Below are 8,871 nucleotides of genomic sequence, written 5' to 3'. Positions count from 1 at the left end.
ACATCTGGTATCTGAAATACTTCAATTGGTATACCATCTATTCCTGGGGCCTTATTTTTAAATTTATCATTTTTAAATTTATTATAGGCAAGTCTATTTGTGCTCAAATATGTATATATTATAAGAAAAATAATGAACAAGAATAATTGTTTTTAACACCTACAATATTTGTTGGTTGGCAGCATTAGCTTACTTTTAAAAAATATATTGCAGACATACCTGGCTTTAGATTTAGCATAACGAATTTCTGTCTTTAACAAGACTGTAGAAGTCAGTGAAATGTGAAAAGAAAGCAAGATTGTTAGAAGAATTCTTTCTACCAATAAGTCTTTAAAATTGTCAGTCAGAATCTAGTTATTATTTCTGGAAATGATCTTCATTGGATTAGCTCAGCTCATAAGCATCCTATGAACAACCGAAAGAAACGTTCCCTGGTCCCATGCCGTCCTCCAGTCATGACCATGTTTGAGTTCATATTTGTATCCACCGTGCATTACATGACTTGGCGATTTTTCTCCTTTTTGATGACTTTCTGCTTTAACAAGCACAATATTCTTTCTCAGGGAATAATCCCTCTTGATAATGTGTTCAAAGTGTATGAAACCAAGTCTCCTCACCCTTGTTTCTAAAAAGCGTTCTGGTTGTACTTCTGAGAGAGATTTGTTTATTCTTCTGGTAGTCCGTGGTGTGTTCACCACTCGTTGCCAACACCAACATTCAAAAGCATGAATTCTTCTTTGGTCCTCTTTATTTATTGCCCATCTTTTTGAAATTTGTGTGTGTGTGTGTGTGTGTGTGTGTGTGTGTGTTTGTGTGTGTGTGTACCTTCAAATCAGATCTGACTGGTACAGGAGGAGATTGCCCCTCCTTTTCCAGCAGAGTATCTGGTGGATTCAAACCACATACCTCTGGGATTGCAGTGCAGCTTCTTGCCACTAGGCCGCCAGAGCTCCCTTACTTATTGCCCAGCTTTTGTATGCATGTGAAGTGGTTGAAAATACCACAGTTTGGTTCAGACACATCATAGTCCTTACGGTGACATTTAAAGTGACATCTTTTTTTCTTGGGTTTTGTATACGTTGAAGAGGTCTTTTGGGAAGAGTCTTTTCATAGATCTTCAGCTCCTCTTGTGATGGGGTTATTCATCTTTTTGCTTGTTAAGGTGCTGGAATGTTGTATAAATTTTGTAGATGAGTCCTTTATATAATACGACAATGTCAAATGCTCACCCCTCACCCCCAATCTTTAGTCTTTGTTTTTGCTCTACTGAAGAAGTTTTTTGATTCACATAAAGATTTGATTTTAGGCTGGTTCCGTTCATCTTTTTACCCTCTCTTGGTCGTTGATTTTTGGTTATGCTTAAAAGTCTATTCATGTCATGGTTTAGGGCTTCTGGGTTTATTCTTCGGTTTTTTTTCTTTATAGTTTTTTGTTACCCCTAGATCACTTGAGGTGGTTTTTGTATGTGTGGTGTGAGGTGTGGATCTTGTTCCAGTTTTTGCAGGTGTATGTCCAGTTTTGCTATCAGCATTTGTTAAAAAGAGTATCATTTCCTCACTTAATGGATTTAATCTCCTTTTCAAAGATCAAGTTTATCAGGTTATTTGCTAAGGACACTGATTAAAGAAGTATGGTGAGGTGCTATCACCCTGGTCTATTCCTTCCTTGATTTTATCTCAAACAGGCGGCACCTTGTCCTGTTCCAGTAACTGCCTTTAGAAGTATATAGAGATTCCACATGAACATAGTTCATGTCTTGGAATTCCCATTTTTAATACTGTCTATAACTTGTTCTGATCCAGACAGTTGCGTGTCTTTGCAAGTCTGTAAAACATAAATATCTTTCTGACATTCTTTGTTTTCAATCAAGAACTGGCTGATGTCGGCAATAATCATCTTTCGTTCCTGGGCTCTTTCGATCATGACTTGAATTTCCAGCAGTTCCCTGACAGATGTCCTGTGGCAACCACTTCTGAAGTATCTTCATCTAAGTATCACTTGCATCTCATATTAATGAATTAATGATGTTGTTTAATGATTTTGACATTTTTTTTGGATCACCATTCATTAGAATGGGCATGAAGTTGGGTCTACACCGTTCTTACACTGGCCTTCCAAAATTCTTGCCATGTATGAGAAAACTCTTCTAGACTCTTCTCCATCTCAGTTGTTACTCCATCCATCTCTGTAGTTTCAGTGTTGTCAGCATCTTCAGTTACCTTGAACTTCTTATTTAGTACTATTTATTCTTTTTACCCCCTTTTTTAAATTAAATTTTATTAATTTTAATGAACATTTACAGAGATTTTGGGTTTTCATTCATTCATTGCTGCACTGTTTTCTCCACCCTCATCTCCAGTTCGTTCTTCTTTCCCCCCGCCCCAATGTCTGTTTTAATTGTCCAGTTGCCACAGTGCTTGTCAAAGCCAGTTCTGATTAATCTCCTTTGTCAGTGTGTCCTTTGCCATTCCCTATCACTCCTCCTTGAGAGAAACTTCACCCTGATTCATAAGGAAAAGGGGATGGCGTATTTTCTTAGCTACTTCCTGCTGGAAAGGGGTACTATTAATTCTTTATCGTCTGTTACTCCTTGAGGATACTGAATGTTGACCAGTTGTTTTTAATATGGTGACTGTGTACTCCACTTATCTTCTTTTGATGCTCTCTCTGTTATTCAATATAACATTGTTCAATATTTCACCAATTTTTTTGTTGTGGTTACATGGTGGACTCTTCAGCTTTACACCTTGAGCCTTAAATTGTTTACACAATTCTTTCTGCTTTGTTGTTGTTGTTGTTATGTGCCATCAAATTGCTGGCAACTCAAAGCAACCACAGCTCCGAACCTTGCCACATCCTGTATCAACCTGGTCTCTGACACACTCCCATTATCCCAGTCACTGAGTCAACCTATCTCTCTCATCCAGGTTCTTCCTTTCTTCTGCTGTCCCTCTACCCTTCCAAGCTGGTCCCTCCTTTCAATATGGCCAAAGTGTAATAGATGGCGTTTCAGAATCCTTGCCTTCAAGGAACAGCCTGATTTCACCCTCTCCAGGATGAACCTGATTGTTCTTCTAATAGTCCATAATCTTCTCTGGCACTACAGCTCAAAAACACTAGATATGCTCTCTTTGGTTTTCTAACTTCAGGTGTTTGCACATTTCTTAATACTACTTTACTTTGTCTTCTTGTCTCCACCCTTTGAATTATTCCCCATAGCTTGCATTCTGTGCTTTGCATTTCAGATGGAACTGTCTGAACACCCACATTTTGTGCTTTACTTCCTTTCTTTTCCGAAGTTCATTCCCTTTTATTTCTATCTGTAGCTGTTAGACTGATCTTCCTGGCTTTGAATAATTCCCCATCTAAATAAAAGTAACAGCATCAAAGAATCTCAGTCTTAATACACTCCATTCCAGTGCAGACTCCCACGGGCTGATCTGAAGGAGACTGAAGAATTAATCACCTCAGATAAGAGCCTGAAGCTTTTTCATACGTTTAATGCTCGAGTCACTTTCACCAAAACTTGCTCTCCTTTCCTTTTTGTTTTTGTGTTTAGTTTTCTAAACACTGTCACTCTGTTTCCGCTTCAGCTCCAGATCCCCGGGATGTCTTGGCACCAAACACATGTAAAACAAATAAACACCTTCCTGCACACTCTAACAAGTGCAGCAATTAGTCTCTGAGCACAGCTTGCTCTCCACCACGGCAACTCATTTGATGCTGGTTATTATTGTAGAACAACTTCGAATCAGCAGCATTTGTTTGATTCTCCAGTTTTCACCCCTGTCGGCAGGGAGGTTTATGCCCGTCTTTTCATATCGCCAAGTCTGCGTCCCTATGCAAAGTGCTGCCACCCAGCAGACAGTCCTTGACTCACGTCACCCCCTTGTCACACTCTCACCGAACTTTAAACAGTGGGTGGTCGTCACTCCATATGGGCTGTGATAACTACTTGCCGTGATGTGAGTTACAGATGATTTCTGTCCTGACAGTTCCCCTTCCTTTTGTGAGACAAAGGTATACACTTAAAATGTTGTTGATAATCATAGGGATGTATTTGTTAGCAATCTGAATTTCAAGATGCAAACTGTGATTTGTATCTTCCATGTGGTCAACAGCCTCTGAAAACCTGCCGAGGGTCACCTATGGATTGGTTCTGACTCAACAGTATATAACAACTCCACCACCAACAACTGTCTGGTAAAGAAGTGAAAAACCATTTTGTATATTTTATTGATGCCACCATAGAGGATACAGTTATTGAAAAGTTGGCTCTAGAATCCCTATCTATGATTTTCTTTTATATAAAAGATATTATTTTCTTCCGAAGTAACATTGTTCAAGAAATTAATGATAAAGTAAATAGACCATGAACTTGAATTTCTTTTGTAACAATGGCAGACAATGAACTACAGATTACTTGCATTTGCATGCTGAATTAAATATTTCAAGCTACAAGAAAATTTATTACTGAGTAGTGTTTCAGGCCACTAGTTGCTGTCTTCAAAATATTCTAAATTTCTCTACCTCTATTCTTTAGTAATATGGACTATGAAAAGATTAAACGGTGTCTATAAACTTACACAATTCTAGTCTCAGCTCAGTGGGTGTGTGACTCATTTGAGAGAGATGAGTAAACTCTCAGTGACTCTGCTTTATTGATTACTCAAAGCATCTGAGTTAAATGGTTTTATAAATCCCTTTACACTTTGAAGACTCTGTAGTTTTTATTGTTGTTGTTTTCAGGTGTCATTCAACTACAATGAATCACCCTGAAACCTTAAACAGCAGTCTGGATTCATGTCCTCTCCTGAGCCCTGGTCACAAGCCCTGTCATGCTCAAACCCATTCTTGCATTTACTAAGTGAGTCCGTCTCCTTGAGGGTCTTCCTTTCTTTTGCTGGCTTTACTTTTCCCCACAATTTTTATTACTACCAAGGAATTCTTGGCCTTAGACAATGTTGAGTGGTATTACAAAGAATTAGGATTGATTGTTCTCTGAAATTTTGAAAACCCTTAACTACTTGCCTTGCATTTACTGCAGTTCTATTATGTCTACGCATTGTCAGGAGATAGATACAATTAGTGCACTTCAACAAGATAAACATTGTCCCATATTCACAGAGGGGTGTTGTTTTCTAATACACAGAGATCTCTGGTGACATATCTATAGGGAGTTGTACTGTTAACCCCAAGGTGGTAGTATCTGGGAGTTTGAATTCACCAGCTTCGTGGGAGGAAGATGAACAGTCTCCCGAGGGCAAGCTGTGAGTTTGTTTCAATTCAATGGCAATGAGGAGTAGGAGTAGTAGTAATGGTATAAAAGATAGAAAAAAGATGTCAAGAGGTTAATAGAAAATACTTTTACATGCTTTCTTATATTATGTTGTTGTTTTGTGCTTTCAAGTCTCCTGTGACTCATAGTGACCCTATGTAAAATAGCTCTGAACCCTGCTCTATTCTGAGCCAATCTTATTGTTTCTGACACACCTATAGCCATTACCTCAGTCACTAAGTTAAGCCATCTCATTGAAGGTTTTTCTCTCTTGTGCTGTCCCTCGACTCTCCCAAGCATGACGTCCCTCTCCAAGGACTGGTCCTTCCTTGAAACATGCCCCAAATATGTCAGATGGAGCTTCAAAATCCTTGCCTCCAAGGAGCAGCCTGGTTTCACTCTCTCCAGGATGAAAGTGTTTGTTCTCTTAGCAGTCCATGGTATATTCAACACTCTTCTCTAGCGCTACAGCTCAAAAGCATCAATTCTCCATCTATCAGTCCTAGTCTTTGTCCAGCTTTCTGATGTATAGCACGCAATTGGAAAGACCATGGCCTGGATCAGGTGCACCTTAGTCTCCTTACTGACATTGTTGCTCTTCAGTACTCTGGAGATGTCCCTGACAGCAAACTTTCCCAGTGCAATTTGTCTTTTGATTTCCTGGCTGCTGATACCAAGAGTGTTGATTGTGGAGCCAAGCAAACTAAAGTTGTGAACCATCTCAATCTACCATCTATCATGATGCTGTCAATTGGCCCAGTGGTTAGAATCTTCGTTTTCTTCATGTTGAGTTTCAAACCATATTGAAGGCTGCAGTCCTTCTGCAACAAGTGCTTCTGATCCTCTTCAGTTTAAGCAATCAGGGTTATGTCATGTGCATAATGCAGGCTGTTGAGTCTTTCTCCAATCCTCATGCCACACTCCTCATAAGTAAGAGGAAGAATAGTGATGTAATACTGACACTTTAGATAGGGTAGTCAAGGGATGTGGTCTTGTACCATGAAATTGATTCTGATTCGTGGCAGCCCCATGTGCCATAGAGAAGATCTCCCAGGATTCTCAATGCTCTGCAACAGGGTCCATTAATCCAACACAATGGGCACACAGAGCTCACAAACACACAATACTCATGATTCAACAAATTATAATTCAGATAGGAAAGAAGATCCAATCTTATATGAGAACAGCCTTTCGGGTATGCCCACAGGCCACTTTACTATCAGCTCTGTGGTTCTGAGTCAGTATTACGCAATTCTTTTATTCTTGTCATTGTGCTAACTTCCTCTGTCCTTGAAGTCCTCCAATAAATGTGGGTGAAGGCACTAGGTTTTAGATCTATGGAGCAGCAATTTCAGTTTAGCTCTGTTTCATATCAACCTCTGGTTCTCTGTCACCACTGTGGATGTGTTGTCTAGATCTTATTCTGTCTTGTGCAGAATCTCTGGCCTTAATGACATCAAGGATAGAAAGGAAATTATCATTTCAAATACAAGAAAGATGTAAAAGACCAAAATACCTGCCAGAAGAGACTGTGAAATTTGCTTTAGACCGTTGTTGTTGTTTTTTAGGTGCCACTGAGTCGACAGCAACTCATAGTGACCCTGCTAGCAACAGACCTTACCACGTCCTGTACCGTCCTCATGACTTCTGCCATGCTCAAGTCTGTTGTTGTACTTTATGTGTTGGACCATCTCATCGAAGGTATCCCTCTCCTGCGCTGAACCTATACCTTTCCTAGCATCATGTCCTTTCCAAGAACTGGCCCGTCCTGACAAAGTGCCTAAAGTATGTGAGATGAAGCATTGCCATCTTTGCCTCTAGGAAGCACCGTGGTTGCACCTTTCCCGAGACATATTTGTTTCTTCTTTTGGAAATACGTACTCTAGTCAATACTCTTTGCCAACACCACAGTTCAAAGGCATCAATTCTTTTGTCATCTTTAGTAGTTTTCCAACTTTCAGTTATATAGAAAACAATTGAACACACTATGGCTTGAATAGTGCTCAGGCTGTTCGTTCATAGGGTCGCTATGAGTCGTCTACGACTTGACGGCATTAAACAACAACAACAACTTTCTTGGATAAGACATACCTTAGTCTTTAGATTGGCATTGCTCTTTAGCACTCTGGGGAGTCCATGGATAACAGATTTTCCCCCAATGTAGCATGTCTTTTGATTTCATGACTGCTGATGCCATACGTGTTGATTGTTCATCCAAGTAAGATGAAACTATTGACAACTTCAGTGTTCTCTCCATCTATCAGGTTGTTGCCTATTGGTCCAATGGTAAGGGTTTTTGATTTCTTGATGTTGAAATGCAATTGTATTGAAGGAAGTAGTCTTTGATCTTCTGCAGCAAGTGCTTCAAGTCCTTTTTATTTTCTGTAAGTAAGGTTGTGTCATCTGCATAACACAAGCTGTTGATGAGTCTTCCTCCAAACCCAATGTTACTTCTTCTTATAGTCCAGCTTTTCAAATGGTTTTCTTAGCATACAGATGGAATAAAATATGAAGAAAGGATACAAACCTGATATGCACCTTGTAAAAGGAACACACCTTGTAAAAGGAACCACTGTAATGTGAGGAATGTGAAAATGGCCAAGTCTAAACTCCACTAACTCCACGAAGGGAAACTGTCAACTTCAGTAATATCTACATCACCAAACAAATAGCTACAAGGTTAGATATGGCTCCCCTTCAACCCATGGTCCTTGACCTATTTTTACTAATCACTATGTCTATGTTCCTTACAAATTGGCTCATAGATTTTACTCAGTTGTGGGGTTTGTTAAGGAAATAGATTGAGAGGTGGGAGAGGCAGAGACTATCACATGGTGGAAGTCCAAGTTTAGTTGAGCAGTCCCAAGCCAAATCAACAATAAGACATAATTCCTCAATTAGCTCAGACAACTTCTCAGTTAACAAGTGAAAGTCCAGGTTCAGTCAAGCAACACAAGTATAAAGAGCCTCTGGTTTCCTCAGTCATGCAGTATGTTTTCTCATAGCAGTCACAAGCCAGCTCTTCATCCATCAAGCTTACTCTTTAACTCTGGCTCTGTCTCTGGGGCTCTATCAGGCTACACCTCCTCCATACAGTCTCTCCATAGTCTGGCCAACTCTTCCTATTAAATTGGCTCATAGATGCTGGTGATACTAAAGATGTTGATCAAAGAGTGAACAATGTGTCTGCAGTTGAGGCAGCTGGAGACCATTCCTCCGGAGGGGGCTAAGGCAATGAATAGAAAAAGTTATCTTCAAATGTTCTAACACTACATGTCCTGATTTTAAACCTTAAAATATACTCATCAACAAACTCATGAAGAAATGTTCAAAATCCCTAGCTCTAAGAGAGATGTAAATCAAAACAACTATGAGATATCATCTCACTCCAGTAAGAATAGCAAAATTTAACAGAGTAGCAAACAACAAATGCTGGTGAGGTTGTGGAGAAACTGAAGCCCTTATTCACTGTTGGTGGGAGTGTAAAATGGTGTAACCATTATGGAAGGCTTTTTGGCACTTTCTCAAAAAATTACAAATAGAAATACCATTTTATCCAGCAATTCCTCTACTGGGAATATACCCTAAAGAAA

This window comes from Elephantulus edwardii, unplaced genomic scaffold (assembly GCF_000299155.1).
Source record: "Elephantulus edwardii isolate Elephantulus edwardi_28Jun2011 unplaced genomic scaffold, EleEdw1.0 scaffold00014, whole genome shotgun sequence".
Taxonomy (NCBI): Eukaryota; Metazoa; Chordata; class Mammalia; order Macroscelidea; family Macroscelididae; genus Elephantulus; species Elephantulus edwardii.
This window is presented reverse-complemented; position numbering follows the sequence as displayed.